Here is an 18,685-nt window from a genome sequence, read left to right on the forward strand (position 1 = left end):
CAGAAACAGAAGCCTGCACGGCCGCATTGTCTAGTGCAGAGGTAGGCAATTCCAGTCCTCGAGAGCCACAGGCAGGTCAGGTTTTCAAGATATCCACAATGAATATGCAGGAGATAGATTTACATAACAAGGAGGCAGTGCGTGACAAATCTCTCTCCTGCATATTCATTGTGGATATCCTGAAAACCTGATGGGCTAGGTGTGCCTCAAGGACTGAGTTGAGAAGCACTGAACTAAAGTTTTCCAAGTGGAAACAGGTAAACAGTGGAGTGCCTCAAGAATCTGTACTGGGAGCAGTGTTCTACGAGTATAATATATTGATTAATGATCTGGGAAAGAGTGAGGTGATCAGATCTGCACATATATTTATGACGCTATTCAAGCAATTAAACAGAAAAAGGCTACGAGGAACTGCGATCAAATCGGACATAATTATGAGAGGAAAACAAAAGATTAAACCACTGCAGTCACACTGAACTTAAAAGAGGGGTCTTTGAAATTGGGGTATTAAGAAATTAATTAGAAAGATGCGGAAAGGAGCAGTTGACAAGGACAAAAACAGCCTTCCAAGGCTGGGAAACTGGGCATCGAAATGGCAAATGAAACTTAGCGGACCATTTTAACAGAAGTTAACTCACGTAAAAAGTGCCTTCCAAAATGGCCCCAAGCTCTCTGTGGAGAAGACGACCCTTAGTGTGAACATCAGGGGAAGCTGAGGAAAGGAGGCAGGGTCAGGGTGGGCCTGGGGATGCAAGCACATGACTGCTTTTCACTGATTAAAACCACATACTCCCCCTCAGCAGACGTGGGCAAGTGCAAAGAGGGAAAAATAATACCAACATCATTTGTCCTTCACACGGAATGTAACAGAATGTCACTGGGGCAGAATTTATTTTTAGATATCTGCATTGAGTTTATGGAATGGGGACTTGTTATAACTGAATTTGCTCTGCATGGCTTAAATGTTGCTTGTTCAGTCCTCAAAACATAGTAACATAGTAGATGACGGCAGCAAAAAGACCTGCACGGTCCATCCAGTCTGCCCAACAATATAAAGTCATATGTGCTACTTTTTGTGTATACCCTACCTTGATTTGTACCTGTGCTCTTCAGGGCACAGACCATATAAGTCTGCCCAGCACTATCCCCGCCTCCCAACCACCAGCCCCGCCTCCCACCACCAGCTCTGGCACAGACTGTATAAGTCTGCCCAGCACTATCCCCGCCTCCCAACCACCAGCCCCGCCTCCCACCACTGGCTCTGCCATCCAATCTCGGCTAAGCTCCTGAGGATCCATTCCTTCTGAACAGGATTAAGTAAGCAGTTACAAGTGGGTTCTTCTTCCCCCATCAGCAATTTTCAAAGGGGAAGTAGGCACACACTTTCCCTGTGAGAAATTTGCAAAACCCGCAGGTGAAAAAGTACCCATTCTGTCGCTATACCAGCAATTTGAAAACTGTCCCAAACATTTTCAATCTGAACAGCTAAAGAGAGTGTCTGCAAGACGGGGAAGGGGAAACTGGAAGGACAACCTTAAAAATGACAAGAACTTCAGCACCAGTCATTCATAAGAAATGTAAATATACAGAAAGAGACTTGCAGAGGAAAAATAGATTGAAAACCTTCTGGAAGCAAGGATATAACTCACCTTCAGCTACTTTTGAAACAGTGTGAGCTAAACTCAAATCTTTTTCTTTCTCTTCCACTACTCTGAACCAGAGAAAAGCACAGTACATTCCTTGCCTTCTATTTCACTGCTTACCCAACACTTATTGTAGCCATATCAGCAAATTTAAGAAATTGAGAACAAAAGAGAGAAAAAGGGGGACAAGTGGAGATGGCTGTAACTACTCCCAAAATCTATCCAGCAAAGAGGTGGAGGATGGAACGGGACAAAAGAATATTTTTATCAGATTTGGGAAAACCTGCAAATCAGCTGATGCACATTTAATTCTAATCTGAAGGACTCATTTTTTTTTTTTTTGAAATGCATTTCAAAATACGTGACATTTGCATGAATGCATGTATGGAGCTCAACAGAAGGGCAGAAACACAGGCGGTGCACATCTTTCAGATTTCACCACCACACAGAGGTCCTTTTACTAAGGCACACTAATGGATTTAGCGTGCACTAAATATTAAGACGCCTATTATGTTCCTATGAGCATCTCAGCATTTAGTGCACAATAAATGGAGTGGAGCAGTGGCCTAGTGCACCATTCTTGCAATCCAGAGGTAGCCAGTTCAAATCCCACTGCTGCTCCTTGTGATCTTGGGCAAGCCACTTGACCCTCCATTTCCTCAGGTACAAACTTAGATTGTGAGCCCTCCTGGGACAGAGAACTATCCAGAGTACCTGAATGTAACTCACCTTGAGCTACTACTGAAAAAGGTGTGAGCAAAATCCAAATAAATTATTTGAGATTCTGTTGCTACTATCTGAGATTGTACATGGAATGTTGCTACTATTTGAGATTCTATATGGAATGTTCCTAGTGGAGGAGTGGCCTAGTGGTTAGTACAGTGGAACATCAAACGTTGCTACTATTTGAGATTCTGTTGCTACTATTGGAGATTCTACATGGAATGTTGCTATTATTGGTGATTCGACAGGGAATGGTGCTGAGTGGAGGAGTGGCCTAGTGGTTAGAGCACCGGTCTTGCAATCCAGAGGTGGCTGGTTCAAATCCCACTGCTGCTCCTTGTGATCTTGGGCAAGTCACTTAAAACCCTCCATTCCCTCAGGTACAAACTTAAGATTGTGAGCCCTCCTGGGGCAGAGAAATATCCAGCGTACCCGAATGTAACTCACCTTGAGCTACTACTGAAAAAAGGTGTGTGAAATCTAAATAAATAAACCCATTAGTGTGCATTAGTAAAAGGACCCCATAATTAGCAAATCATCTCTGATATTGCTGGCTTCTAGTGGCGTACCAAGGGGGGGGGCGGGTCCACCCCGGGTGCACGCCGCTGGGGGGGTGCCGCGCGCCGGTCAGCGTTGTTCAGTTCCATGCTCCCTCTGCCCCAGAACAGGAAGTAACCTGTTCCAGGGCAGAGGGAGCATGGAAACGAATGACGCTGACCGGCGTGCGGCACCCCCCCAGCGGCGTGCACCCGGGGGGTGGGAGGGGGTTCTTTTGCCGGGGTGGGGGGTGTCCTTTCGCTGGGGGGGGCGCTGCACCTGGGGGAGGCGGGGCGCATTGGCGATCCACCCCGGGTGTCAGCGCCCCTAGGAATGCCACTGCTGGCTTCAGTCTAATCCAAGCACTTTTGGTGGAGCAAAAGCACACAGTCAACAGAAATCACTTCATATATAACCACAGGAATATCTGACTCTCCCCTTTCCAGTAATGTGAAGTAAGGACTTAGCACTCAAATGCTTAATGAGATAACATTATTTAGAACATACTAGGTTACTTTTAGAATCTGCAACTTGCCACATGCGTATACAGTGTCCGAACACACCATATACAAGTGCTCAAGAATAAGACATGGCTGTCTCCAAGCCCCGTATAATTCCTGCTTGTCTACTGAAGCTGAAAGTGTTTTGCACGGACCATGGAGCTCACTGCTACAGCCCTCATAAGATGCGCCTCTATGAAGAAACGTCAACTTTTCCCCTTCTTCGCTGAAGTATGGCTAGAGCCACAGCCCAGAAGCAATTTTCAGCTTCATGGGCGATATTTGACAAAATAGCAAGCTAAATCACAGATTAATAACCCATGAGCTCTTCCCAAGGTAAAATGATCCTAGAATGACCTTCCGTCTGTGACAGGAGTCACAGGGACCTTAATCCGCTTCAGAGAAACCCACCACATAAAGAGTTTCTCTTCTGTACTTTGAAGCAAATTTTACTTGCAATGTCCTGTACAAATCTGTCCAGCCACGATCGGGGCACAGACCGTAGAAGTTTGCCCAGCGCTGGCTTTGCTTCACAATTACTGGTGTTGCCATCTAATAACTATTGATATGGAATTATTTATTCATTTGAAAACTTTCTATACCATTTTATCTGTTGAGAAGCGCAAAGCGGTTTACATACCAATTAAAAAAAATAATAGAACTACAATTTGAAAAATAGGAAATAAACTCATTCACACAAGAGTAGTCAAAGGTAGAGAATGACATGGGGACAAAGTTTGTACCTGTCCCCATGGGTTCCGTCTCTGTTCCCCACCCCATCCCCGCTGGTTCTGTCCCTATTCCCGCCCTGTCCCCATGGACCCTGTCTCCATCCCTGCCCCATCCCCGCAGGTTCTGTCCCTGTTCCCGCCCTGTCCCCATGGACCCTGTCTCCATCCCTGCCCCATCCCCGCAGGTTCTGTCCCTGTTCTCGCCCTGTCCCCATGGACCCTGTCTCCATCCCTGCCCCATCCCCGCAGGTTCTGTCCCTGTTCTCGCCCTGTCCCCATGGACCCTGTCTCCATCCCTGCCCCATCCCCGCAGGTTCTGTCCCTGTTCTCGACCTGTCCCCATGGACCCTGTCTCCATCCCTGCCCCATCCCCGCAGGTTCTGTCCTTGTTCCTGCCCTGTCACCATGGACCCTGTCTCCATCTCTGCAGGTTCTGTCCTTATTCCCGCCCTGTCCCCATGGACCCTGTCTCCATCCCTGCCCCATCCCCGCAGGTTCTGTCCTTGTTCTCGCCCTGTCCCCATGGACCCTGTCTCCATCCCCGCAGGTTCTGTCCTTGTTCTCGCCCTGTCCCCATGGACCCTGTCTCCATCCCTGCCCCATCCCCGCAGGTTCTGTCCCTGTTCTCGCCCTGTCCCCATGGACCCTGTCTCCATCCCTGCCCCATCCCCGCAGGTTCTGTCCCTGTTCTCGCCCTGTCCCCATGGACCCTGTCTCCATCCCTGCCCCATCCCCGCAGGTTCTGTCCCTGTTCCCGCCCTGTCCCCATGGACCCTGTCTCCATCCCTGCCCCATCCCCGCAGGTTCTGTCCCTGTTCTCGCCCTGTCCCCATGGACCCTGTCTCCATCCCTGCCCCATCCCCGCAGGTTCTGTCCCTGTTCTCGCCCTGTCCCCATGGACCCTGTCTCCATCCCTGCCCCATCCCCGCAGGTTCTGTACCTGTTCTCGACCTGTCCCCATGGACCCTGTCTCCATCCCTGCCCCATCCCCGCAGGTTCTGTCCTTGTTCCTGCCCTGTCACCATGGACCTTGTCTCCATCTCCGCAGGTTCTGTCCTTGTTCTCGCCCTGTCCCCATGGACCCTGTCTCCATCCCTGCCCCATCCCCGCAGGTTCTGTCCTTGTTCTCGCCCTGTCCCCATGGACCCTGTCTCCATCCCTGCCCCATCCCCGCAGGTTCTGTACCTGTTCTCGACCTGTCCCCATGGACCCTGTCTCCATCCCTGCCCCATCCCCGCAGGTTCTGTCCTTGTTCCTGCCCTGTCACCATGGACCTTGTCTCCATCTCCGCAGGTTCTGTCCTTGTTCTCGCCCTGTCCCCATGGACCCTGTCTCCATCCCTGCCCCATCCCCGCAGGTTCTGTCCTTGTTCTCGCCCTGTCCCCATGGACCCTGTCTCCATCCCTGCCCAATCTCTGCAGGCTCTTTCCTCATCTGCAGAAGCCTCGAACACATGATTTTATATTTAAATCTTTTTATTAAAGTATAAAAAGGAATATGCTGTGCAACAGTCATTTATAAATCACAAATAGAAAACAATAACAACGAGCAATAATAATAACCCCCTTATCACCACCCTCTACCCTTCCAACCCCAACAATAGCTAACTTCTACTACCCCAAGGAATCCTAATCCACCCTGTTAAAACATCCATCCAGGGGTACAAAATACAAACCGTTCTGTATGCCCTAGCGGGGGAGAAATATGCCCTAGGCACTGTTATCATTTTTAATCTGTGGATGAATAAGTCATTAACAATCTCAGGATTCAGTCTAGCTCTCCTGCCTTCCACAGTCCTTCCTGCAATTGAAGATGCCAGGTGTGGCCAGCATGTTTTTCCAAAAAATCAAAATATTGTCATCTGCATCACTCAAACATAAACAACAGTTCATTAACAGGCTTCAAAGTAGAAAATGACATGGGCTCTGTACCTATCCCCGTCCCACTCCTGCAGGCTCCGTGCCCGTGGGCTCTGTCCCCGTCTCCATCGTTACCGCGGGTCCCCGTGTCATTCTCTAGTCATAGGTAGCTAAGACAAACCTTTCTCGCAGGAGCCACACAAGTAACATAAGCCTGTTCAAACAGCCAAGCTTTTAATAAGAAGGATTTAAACTTTCCTAACGAAAGTTCACTTCATAAGTAAAAAGGCATAAAATTCCAGAATGATGGAGAAGTAAGAAGGAAAGCTCTCTGCCGGCTGCTCTTCACTTGAGCTTGGTGGGGCCCTGGCAAAACCACACAATGATCAATAACAGATCTCAAAACCCGAGCCGGAGAATATGGAATAGTCAATGTCGACAAATAATGATGGTATATATAGATTCTAACAGATATACCTAATCACATGCACACATTTTAAATCTAATCTAGGGAGAACAAGGAATGAGGGTTACAATGTAATTGCATTCAGTCATGTGAACCACTCTCTGCTAAATGGAACATTGGTCCATTTAAGTGACTTATTAATAGATCTGCTGACTTGCAAGCCCCCTCCAAAGTAACACATTTCAGCTTCAGTGAAGAGACATCTCTGATCTCAGTTCATGTTTTAAGGTCGAGTCTCTGCTCTTTAAGAGCTCCATAAAACAAAAACATTGTCCTTCCCAGCCAAGGCTCTACAGTGTGTGTGATTGAACAAGACACTGGAAGAGGAGGGGGGGGGGGAGGAGGGAAGAGGCCGGATTTCTGGCCTCAAGAGATGAAATAAGGGAAAGTTTCTGCAAAACATCCTCCCTGTTTCCCCAAAATGCAATTCAAATCGTGGAACGTGCTCAGCTGTAAAACTGTAATTCTCAACGGATCAAAGAGGTAAAAGCTGCCTCTCTCTGTTTCTAGCCCTTTTCGTGTGAAGAAGCTTCTGGAAACTACAAAATACACTGCTATGGTGTGAAGGAAAGAACTATAACTCAAACGAGTCATCATGACAACTATCTGAACTGTAGACTTTCGTATTGGAGGTGGTTTTGATGAATCCAGATTACTGGAACCAGCTACGCGCTCTCCAACTTCCCTTGTTGGACGTGGACATCTGTCAAACAGTCCCTGCTGTCACAGGTCCAAAACACCATTAGCTCACAAAACCAAGCCTTTGCTCTACAGGGGAATGGCAGAAGATGAACAGAGCACTTTGATATCCAACAGAGGTTCCCAACCCAGTCCTCGGGACACACCCAGCCAGTCAGAATTTCAGGATACACACAACGAATATGCATGAGATAAATTTGCATGCACTACCTCTATTATGTATGCAAATTTACCTCATGCATAGTCGTTGTAGATATAGATTACGCATCAAGGCCCATAGGGCCGTACATGTATTTCTCACATTTAGATGTGTAAAGTGAGGGATGTCCTAGAGTTCTAGAATGACCTGATCAGCACATCAGTCCCATTAGAAGTGGCAGGTATATCAGATCTACATTGCTAATCTTTTGAGGATGAATGAGATTTATATATAGCATTTGCACACTAACAGCTTTCTCATTCTCAACCTACCCTCTCTATTGATTTTTGAGATCAACCTACCCTCATGGGAATACTGTAATGAAGTTCTTGCTTACATCATAGGAGGGGAAGAAACAATATCCAAAGCTAATTCTGTAAGCACAACAGTGTCTTTAGGTGGTGGCTCCACCCCTCTCACGTAACTTCCCCCTTGGGCGGGGGTAGGGGTTTTAAAGTGGCCCTGGCACTGAGAGGAAATGACAACATCCTATAGACTCCCTCACATAGCCCATTTAAAACAGAACAATGAAAAATAACTTCTGCATGGCAGGGACCACGTCTGAACATGCTGGATTGTTCAGGATAGTACATATGATGGTTATGACATACCAAGAGCCAATGAATCTTTCTGCTAGCCATACCACCACTCACCCCAATAAGGGTTTGTCCAGGGTACCGTTAAACCATCAACAGCCTCTGTTCTCTCCCCAACCATGCTACCTCTTCCTACCAACCCTGTGAATACTTAGCATGGTCGGGGGTTAGTGAACAGAGGCTGTTGACGGTGCAATGCTATCCCAGATAGCCCTCTCTTATTGGGGGTGAACAAGAAGTTCGGCTAGTGAAAAGATTCAGTGGCTCTTTGTACATCATACTTTTAAGTTTTTAGCTCGAGAAAATGCTACACGTAGACGTTGATCTTTGAAAAACGGATGTGTTCTCATATGAGAGCACATCTTTGTATATCATAGCCATCGTTGGGTCCTTATTAGATTGGAACACATAATGGCATAGATAGATTGGGCTCCTGATGCAGGCAGTTGTGCTGAAACACGGTCTGTGTCGGGTCATACCTCCGATTGCATCATATTTGCGTTTTATTTGGAACAAACAGAATGGACCACTAAGGAACGATTTCCTTGGGGGTTTTTTTCTCCAGCTTTTCCTTGCTTTGCTTACTGTGTGAGCCTTTTGTAAAATATCCAATGACTCGACACAAGCTGTTTTGCAGCCACAGAGGCCTGCCTCAGGAGTCTTCTGTTGGACGTTTTCTTAACTCATTAGCTTTCCAAATATAATCACAGATAATATCAGACCTTGTATGAATGCAGAGCTAATCACCAAGTGCTAAAATGTACTCTCTTGAAGTGTGGTTTGTTGACGTGCACATCGCGAATTATGGACTTTTTCATTAAGTAAACCTGTGAACATGCATTCTACAGTAATTTGATTGCATTTATAAAAAGGTTATTTGCTACAGTACAGTATATAATACTAAACCCCACCATCGTGTATTGCAAGTTTGATTTGCAGTCACGAAAGGATTTCATTGGAACTGTATTGCCATTGCAAATTCGATTTGTGTTCATTAAAGTGATTTAAAAATTAAATTGAATCTTTCTCCGATCGGGTATTGGCAAGCTAATATGTACATATATACACAGGCCTTTCATTTTAACGCAACCTTCGTTATTTGGTGGTACTGGTTCCAAAATACCACATTATACCGAAGGAGCAGTGTAGAAGGGTCAAATTAACTGCTCCTCAAGACGTCCAATGAAACTCAGTGGATTCTTAAGTGCTAGTTCAAGAACAAGCCTATCTGACAGCAAACTTGCGAACTAAATCATGATAAAATCAATGGAACTACCAAAGGCAAAAATTTCTCGTCACCGGGCGAAAATGGAACAGTGAACATAAGCCGACTCTTAGACCATATTTCTGTAGCCTTGACCAAAGGGCACATAAATAGCTGTTTTATCTCCGATGCGGTTGAAGCTGGGAAAGAACTGATTGAGACCTTGAAAAGAGAAATCGTCAACGGCACAGTTGAATTACAGGAATTGAAAAATAACAAAGTGCTACTGTAGTTCATTTTCTTGCCAATTCTCAATACTCTCTGTACTCGAGGCCATCCTTAGCTGCTGAAGAGCTGGCGAGGGCACGGGTTCCGGCAATCATTTGTCCATAAAACCAACAATAATAAATTTCAGGGCTGCGTGTGACCTGTTCAAGAAATATGTTGGCTGATGACGTTTTAAAACGGAGTTATTCCGGTAAACTGGTGGAAGTCACTTCTGGGGTCATTTATTAAGTGAATCTGTCAACACCCCCTTAACGCACGATATTTACCAAAATTGCTAATCAGCTTTCAGATCACTACAAAGGCTTCTTCAGACATCACGGTGACTCAGAACACTTGTTTTGTACAGCTCTATAGTTACTTAAATCAGCGTAAAGAGATAGCAATTGTTTCTGACAAGTGGCTTTTCTACAAGTATCAAAGTGCCTAGGCCTTTATCTGGTACCCACTTGATATATGCCGAAGAGCCATTAAACCATTTACCAGCCTTTCTTGCAAGCCTAAGAGAGAACACCAACAGCATCTGCAGACTGGTGATAAACTTCTCCTCAAAGTCAGCAGGAACAAGAGACTACCCCAGCACCTGGTATGTTGGAAAGAGTAACTTCCTCCCTTAAATGCCAGTGTGCATGGGAATCCCGACTATGAAGGTCAGGATGTGCACAGTTCCCATGTCTTTCGTAAAACACCTGAAAGGGCACTGACAAATACAAGAGTATGTCCCAGAATGTCCAGCGGGAACAGCGATATCAAAGAGCTGCACGATGGAAAAACCAGTGTCCTGCTCACCCAAATTGTGTTGCTCCAGCTTTGTAAAATCGCTGCTCTCAAAAGGCACCAAAAAAAAAAAACCCCTCACCCCACCCTACCTCAGCGATAGCCAAGAATCCCCCAATCCCCCATGAATAGGCAAGATACTTCCAAACTGCCTCACCCCATCACCCCCCTCCCCACAATAGCCAAGAAGCCCCTTGATCCCCACCCCAATAGCCAAGATCTCCCCCCAGCAGGAATTTCCAGGTAATGGAGGTAAGAGCATGTCCCATGGGAACCAGGGTTGATGATATTGCCAGGGATTGGTCCTGCCCCTTCCTCTCACCGCCAAGAGTGGGTTGGGGAAAATCAGCGGTCTCTTGTTTATCAGGAGGGTCAATGCTGTTTATTTATTTACTGAATTTGTATCCCACATTTTCCCACCTCTTTGCAGGCTCAATGTGGCTTACAATGTGTTGTTATTAGTAGATAGTAGATTATGAGATAACAGTTAGTGTTACATGGAAAGTAGTATGATCGAAATTCATACACGTTAATATAAGTATAAAAATATTACTGATAGTAGGTAGGTGGACACTGGACACTTGCACATCTGTCAGGGCAGATGAAAAGGCAAAGAAGAAATTGTTTCCCATAAATGTTTATTCTCAGTACAAGATGGGAAATACACAAGTAGATTTTTGCCTGCCCCCTTAAATCTCTGTGCGGTGCAGGGGTCCACACGTAAATAGCAGTTTTTGAAAGTCACCACTCACACTTGTGCATGACTTACAATTGTAAATGCCACTATCTACACGTGGAAATGCATGTTGATCCATGCAATCTCCCCATTACACCATAAGAATATAAGTGTTGCCATACTGGGGACAGACCAAAGGTCCATCAAGCCCAGTATCCTGTTTCCAACAGTGGCCAATCCAGGTCACAAGTACCTGGCAGAAACCCAAAGAGTAGCAACATTCCATGTAGAACCCCAAATAGCAGCAAGATTCTGGAATTCTGAAGAATAAGATTCCATGCAGATTTTCAAAGTGTAGCAACATTCCATGTAGAACCTCAAAGAGTAGCAAGATTCTAGAATTCTAAAGAACAACAAGATTCCATGCAGAATTTCAAAGTGTAGCAACATTCCATGTAGAACCCAAAGAGTAGCAAGATTCCATTCAGAATCCCAAGTACATAAGTGTTGCCATACTGGGACAGACCGAAGGTAAGGTCCATCAAGCCCAGCATCCGGTTTCCAACAGTGGCCAATCCAGGTCACAAGTACCTGGCAAAATCTCAAACCAGTACAATACATTGTATGCTGCTTATCCTAGAATTAAGCAGTGGATTTTCCCAAATCCACCTTAATAAAAGCTTATAGACCCTGCTGAGCTAACTGCTTTTACCATATTCTCTAGCAACAAATTCCAGAGTTAATTACATGCCAAGTGAAGACATATTTTCTCCGATTTGTTTTAAACTTACTACTTAGTAGCTTCATTGCGTGCCCCCTACTCCTTGTATTTTTGGAAAGTAAACAAGCGATTCACTTCTACTCATTCCATTCCACTCCACTCAGTATTTTATAGACCTCTCTCCTCTCAGCCAAGGTTGCCAGGTGGAAAATTTTTTTCCCACCCAAACCACCCTAAATCCAGCCCAAAACCCGCCCAAACTCAAACCCTGCCCCTGACACCCCCGTGTCATCACCCCCGCCGTCATCGGCCCCGCCCAAAACGTCACTAACCCCGCCCCCCGCGGCTGAAAAAACCGCCAAAAAACCGCCCAAAACACAAAAAAGAAGCCCAAAAAACCGCAACCCGCCGCGGGCAAAAATACCCGCGGCGGGTCGCGGAAAACCGCCCACCTGGCAACACTGCTCTCAGCCGTCTCTTCTCCAAGCTGAAGAGCCCCAGCGTCTTTAGCCATTCCTCAAGTCATCCCAACCCCTTTAGCATTTTCAGCGCCCTTCTCTGTACCTTTTCTAATTCCTCTAAATCTATTTTGAGATGTGGCGACCATAACTTCACACCATGGAGCGACAAAATGCCATTATTGTATTTTCATTTTTGTTCCTAATAATTCCTAACATTCTATTTGCTTTGTAACCACTGCTTAACAAGAGTTAAGGGAGTGCGGGCGCTGTCTTGCTTCATGTTTGCGTAAAAGCCGATCATCCGTTTAACGATCTGCCTATAGGAACACACGCAGCAAAGTGCAAGAGAAGCTTATTTTCTCGCTCTCCCTTTGTGGGTCACTAGTGTGGGTGTACTTGCCTCTAACTGAGGAACTGACCCATGTCCAAGGCCGGCAGAAATCAGAGCCCTGGACGTCACAGATAGAGGGTTCCCGGAAAAGGCCAAGCTTGTAAAACCAGCTATATTTCACCCCAGTGTCTCAGAATTTACAAGCAGCTACAGCCAAAGAGTTGCAGGGTTGTGATGAATTTTTTTTATTTTTGTTACATTTGTACCCTGCGCTTTCCCACTCATGGCAGGCTCAATGCGGCTTACATGGGGCAATGGAGGGTTAAGTGACTTGCCCAGAGTCACAAGGAGCTGCCTGTGCCTGAAGTGGGAATCGAACTCAGTTCCTCAGATCCCCAGGACCAAAGTCCACCACCCTAACCACTAGGCCACTCCTCCACTTGAATGAATGGGGTACTGTGTCATTCCTTGCTAAAGCAGCTGATCCAAATGAAATACCAGGGCTAGATCCAAAGCAAAAGGCTCAGAAGAGCATACCTCACCGACCCAACATAAAAAAAATACCTGGACACCTGCGACACAATATAACCAAAGACCGTAATGGACATTACCTGACTCTTCCTCCCCCTCTCCCCCCCCCCCTAAGTTCCCCTCAATTGTACCTACCATACATGTACCTTATCTACCATATCATCACCTTGTATTCATTCATACCTTGTATTTGTTCACACCGGAATCGGCTAACGCCGTTAACGGTTATATGTAAGCCACATTGAGCCTGCAAAAAGGTGGGAAAATGTGGGATACAAATGTAACAAATAATAACAATAAATGTAGTATCCGAAATCTTAATCTAATAAAATGCTTCTTTTCGGCAAATACTTTTTATCGGTTCACCGCAGATTACATAGAAAAGAAGCTGGGCATATCCAGGAAAATACAAAAGCCCACCACCTCATACTTAAATACATTAAAAGAAATCAAACATATAAACGGCGAGTGACCGTACTCACTCGCAAATGCGCAGTAGAGACTTGCCCTTGGTGTTAAAAGCTCATGTGATTGAATGTGGAAAAGGCTCTTCTTTTCTCCAAATCTCAATGCGTATCATTTCCCTTAAGTCTATTTTGCTATATATTGGAGGGACAGAGAGAGAAGTCTCTACTGGCATGCTGCAGACGTCCGAACCGCTCCCCCCCTCCCCCGGAGTCGCCACCGCCCCTCCATCTGGCCCGAGCACTGTGAGCTTACATCACCACGCAGCAGCAGGCACATCAGCAAAGCTGCCATTAGGGCGGGCTTCCTTCTCTGCCTTTGTCCCGCCCTCGCCGACGTTACGTCACACGAGGGCGGGACACAGGCAGAGAAGGAAGCCCGCCCCGACGGCAGCTTTGCTGATGTGCCTGCTGCTGCGTGGTGATAGTAACATAGTAAATGACTGCAGAAAAAGATCTGCATGGTCCATCCAGTCTGCCCAACAAGATAAACTCATATGTGCTACTTTTTGTGTATACCCTACTTTGATTTGTACCTGTCCTTTTCAGGGCACAGACCGTATAAGTCTGCCCAGCACTATCCCCACCTCCCAACCACCAGCCCCGCCTCCCACCACCGGCTCTGGCACAGACCGTATAAGTCTGTAAGTTTACAGTGCTGCTCGGGCCGGGTGGAGGGGCGGCGGCAGCGACTCTGGGGGGGGGGGGGCTCGGAACCCCCCCCCCCCCCATTCCAAAAGTAGCCCGTTTTCACGGGCTCAACGGCTAGTCCTAAATAAAACTTAACTATCACATCCTATGACAAATATCTTTTAAATAACCAAAGGGGTCCTTTTACTAAGCAGTGGTAGGGCTAACGTGCACCGAATCAACACTACCGCAGGGGGCGTTCCCGGCGGCAATCAGAAGCGCGGCCACATTGGCGCATGCTGCACGATTACTACGCAGCTAGCACTTGAGCCCTTACCTGTAGGTCAATGGGTGGCATTAAGGCCTCAGGCAGTACATAACCACTCTCCGCTTTTAATTTTAGCACAGACATTTACTGCCCCATTGAAAAATGCCTTTTTCCCCAGCTGCAGTAAAAAAACATGGCCCAGTGAGCGCCAAAAACACGCGCACTGCCAGGCCACTTTCTACCGCGGCTTAGTAAAGGACCCCCAAGTTTTCAGAGATTTACGATATAAAAGATAACTTATTAAAATATCTAAGATCCGTAGAACTAGCAAATCCGTACGAGGAGTAGCCTAGCGGTCAGAGCAGTGGGCTGAGAACCTTGAAAGCCAGGCTCTAAATCCTGCCGAGGCCCCCTGTGACCTTGGCAAGTCACTTCACCCTTGACTGCCTCAGGTAGAAAATTAGGGGTCCTTTTACTAAGGTGCGCTAAAAAATGGCCTGTGGTAGTGTAGACGCGTGTTTTGGGCACACGCAGAATCATTTTTAGCCAACCTGTAAAAAAGGCCTTTTTTTAAAAAAAAATTTTTACCAAAAATGGACGTGCGGAAAAATGAAAAATTGCCGCTTGTCCATTTTGGGTCCAAGACCTTACCACCAGCCACTGACCTAGCGGTAAAGTCTCAGGCGGTAATGACCTACGCACGTAGCTGACACGTGCCAGAAAATAAAAACATATTATTCAGATGTGCGTAGTGGACGCAAGTCAAAAATGAAATTACCGCAAGGGCCACGTGGTAGCCGTGCGGTAACTCGGAATTGGCATGCGTATATGCTTACGCGGCTTAGTAAAAGGGTCCCTTAGATTGTAAGTTTCTGGGAACAGGGTAATATAGTACCAACCACACCTGAATGCAGTTTTGCTTGTGCCTTTTCAATAGTAGCTCAAGGCAAAGTTAAATTAAAAAAAAATAATAAATAAAAATAAAAATGAATGCTATTTAACGAGTGGAGGAAGAGACCTAGGTTGATACCAGTATATAAACCAAGTAGTGGGAAGAATAGCACAGGCTGAACAGAGGTGTCTGTTCCTCAAAATCAAGGTACTGTAACAGAGAGCAGACTTAAATTCTCCGGGGATATCTATGAACTATATAAATAAAACAGTAATGTGACTGGAGCTGACACCCCAGCAGAGCTGGTGGTTGGGAGGCGGGGCTAGTGCTGGGCAGACTTATACGGTCTGTGCCGGGGCTGGTGGTTGGGAGGCGGGGATAGGGCTGGGCAGACTAATACAGTCTGTGCCGGAGCTGGTGGTTGGGAGGCGGGGATAGGGCTGGCCAGACTTATAGGGTCTGTGCACTGAAGAGGACAGTACAAATAAAAAAGTAGCACATATGAATTTATCTTCTTGGGCAGACTGGATGGACCGTGCAGGTCTTTTTCTGCCGTCATCTACTATGTTTACTATGTATCTGATGAGAGAACCAAGGGCTTGGCTCCTGTTCACAAAGAGTGAAGTCATATTTATACAATCCCAACAGAACAGTGCCCCACACAGGTCAGTGGGGGAAGAGAGAAAGTTTCCAGAGCATCCCTACTGGACTTCATCTACTAGGTACTTGTGTCCCACACTGGCCACAGTCAGAAACAGGAAGCCAGACTTGATGGACCTCAGTGACTCAGCGTGAACTTATGTTCTTATTTTCGTGATTCTGGACCCTCAAGTAATAGAAGGCGGCTGAGGGGAGATATGACAGAGGTCTATAAAATAATGAGTGGAGTTGAACGGGTAGATGTGAAGCGCCTGTTCACGCTTTCCAAAAATACTAGGACTAGGGGGCATGCGATGAAGCTACAATGTAGTAAATTTAAAAGAATCGGAGAAAGTTTTTCTTCACTCAACATGTAATTAAACTCTGGAATTCGTTGTCAGAGAATGTGGTAAAGGCGGTTAGCTTAGCGGAATTTAAAAAAGGTGTGGATGGCTTCCTAAAAGGAAAAGTCCATAGACCGTTATTAAATGGACTTGAGGAAAATCCACTGTTTCTGGGATAAGCAGTATAAAATGTTTTGTACTTTTTGGGACCTTGCCAGGTATTTGTGACCTGGATTGGCCACTGTTGGAAACAGGATGCTGGGCTTCATAGACCTTTGGTCTTTCCCAGTATGGTAACACTTATGTTCTAAATAAGAATAGTTTTAGAAGACCAGGAAATAATGTTTTAATAATAAACTAAACCAAATGATACTGTAACACTGGCTCTCCTCTGATAAAGATCTCCATTACAATAGTTTAAAAATATATAGGAAAACATTAAATACAGTTACAACTGGCTTGAAAATATGTAGATACAGAAACGAGATGTGCCCAGACTAACTGCATTATCTTCAAAAGTCTGCCACTGATTATTATCTAAGGACACAAATCCCCACTGGGTTGTCTTGGCAATACATATATAGGAACTGATACTTGTTTAGTGTTGAGGAGGAACAAGTGTAAACTCATTTCTGGAGTTAGGGTGTCTTCAAACTGCAAGACGTATTCATACTTTTCCATTCATTTACCTTCTCCCTCCTTCCACTGTCCCCACCCCCCTTCCATCCAGAAGCAGACAGTCATCCAACCCTGCCATATACTATTACAAGTTAAACCACCATAATTAAGCATAGCCAAACCTTACTGGGACCACTGTTCCTCAGAAAGTTTGAAAATCTCACTCCCTTGGGGGGAGGGGAGCAACTCAAGTTTCTTTAAAAGCAACTGAACTCCTCTATTAAGTGACAATGGGCAAGATGCACTAAACTAAACGAGCCTTTAACGACCCTTTAAGGAACAAGTTTTTAACCCTGGCATGTATTAAAGCCCAATTTCCAAGGATGGTAGCAGCAAACCAAAACGGAATGCAGATGAGCAAATTGTGTAGAAACCCTATTGAAATGAGATGCATCAAAGTTTACCGCTTGCCCTAACACTGGAAAACTCCAGGAAAGCTAATGAGAGGTCTGTACCTCTCATTGGGGCTGCCCGGCTTCAAAAACAATGTAAAAAAAAAAATCGGGAGGGGGCAAAAACGCTCGTCAGGAGCATCCTTTATGGATGGCCTTGCCCCCCCCCCCCCCCCCGCCTGCCCGAGGTCGCCGCTGCTCCCCGCTCCCCCCTGCATTAAAATCGTGACTTTTTTAGGCAGCCCCGGCACCCCCTCTCCCTTCCTGCTTTTTTTTTTTTTTTTAAAAACAGCTCCCTCCATCTTCCATCCTCCATCCTCCGCCCCCGTGCCCCGCTGTCCCCCCTGAGGTCCCTCCATCCATCTGAAACCGGGCCCGTGCAGCGCCTCTCACCTCTGTGTGAAGGCGCTGCACGGGCAAGAACAGCTGATCGCCTCCTCCGAGTCTCCGACATCCCTTCTTCCTCCTGGGCCCGCCCTCGTCTGACGTAAGTAACCTACGTCAGACGAGGGCTGGCCCAGGAGGAACGGAGTGACATCGGAGACTCGGAGGAGGCGATCAGCTGTTCTTGCCCGTGCAGCGCCTTCACACAGAGGTGAGAGGCGCTGCACAGGCCCGGTTTCAGACTGAGGGGAGCACGGGGACGGTGGATGGCGGGAGCTGTTTTTTCTAAAAAAGCAGAAAGAGAGGACAGGAGGGAGGGAGGGACGGGGGCACGGCCATCTCGGGCGAGGGGGGCAAGGCCGTCCATAAGGGACGTGTTTGTTTTGGTTTTGGGGGTTTTTTTAACGTTTTTGGCATGCGCAGAGCAGCCTACTACTACTACTACTATTTAGCATTTCTATAGCGCTACAAGGCATACGCAGTGCTGCACAAACATAGAAGAAAGACAGTCCCTGCTCAAAGAGCTTACAATCTAATAGACAAAAAATAAATAAAGTAAGCAAATCAAATCAATTAATGTGAACGGGAAGGAAGAGAGGAGGGTAGGTGGAGGCGAGTGGTTACAAGTGGTTACGAGTCAAAAGCAATGTTAAAGAGGTGGGCTTTCAGTCTAGATTTAAAGGTGGCCAAGGATGGGGCAAGACGTAGGGGCTCAGGAAGTTTATTCCAGGCGTAGGGTGCAGCGAGACAGAAGGCGCGAAGTCTGGAGTTGGCAGTAGTGGAGAAGGGAACAGATAAGAAGGATTTATCCATGGAGCGGAGTGCACGGGAAGGGGTGTAGGGAAGGACGAGTGTGGAGAGATACTGGGGAGCAGCAGAGTGAATACATTTATAGATTAGTAGAAGAAGTTTGAACAGGATGCGAAAACGGATAGGGAGCCAGTGAAGGGTCTTGAGGAGAGGGGTAGTATGAGTAAAGCGACCCTGGCGGAAGATGAGACGGGCAGCAGAGTTTTGAACCGACTGGAGAGGGGAGAGGTGACTAAGTGGGAGGC

At 46.5% G+C, this 18,685-nt stretch overlaps 1 protein-coding gene across 1 annotated transcript in view; it reads right to left on the reverse strand.

The window, feature by feature from the left end:
• SRC (SRC proto-oncogene, non-receptor tyrosine kinase) overlaps positions 1–6,359 on the reverse strand; it is a 69,706-nt gene extending 63,347 nt beyond the window's left edge. The window contains exon 1 of the mRNA XM_030213646.1: positions 6,175–6,359. The gene's annotated coding sequence lies outside the window, so the exon portion shown is untranslated. The remainder of the gene's footprint in view (positions 1–6,174) is intronic.
• Positions 6,360–18,685: the final 12,326 nt, after the last annotated feature.

This window comes from Microcaecilia unicolor, chromosome 8 (assembly GCF_901765095.1).
Source record: "Microcaecilia unicolor chromosome 8, aMicUni1.1, whole genome shotgun sequence".
In the NCBI taxonomy this organism is placed as follows: domain Eukaryota; kingdom Metazoa; phylum Chordata; class Amphibia; order Gymnophiona; family Siphonopidae; genus Microcaecilia; species Microcaecilia unicolor.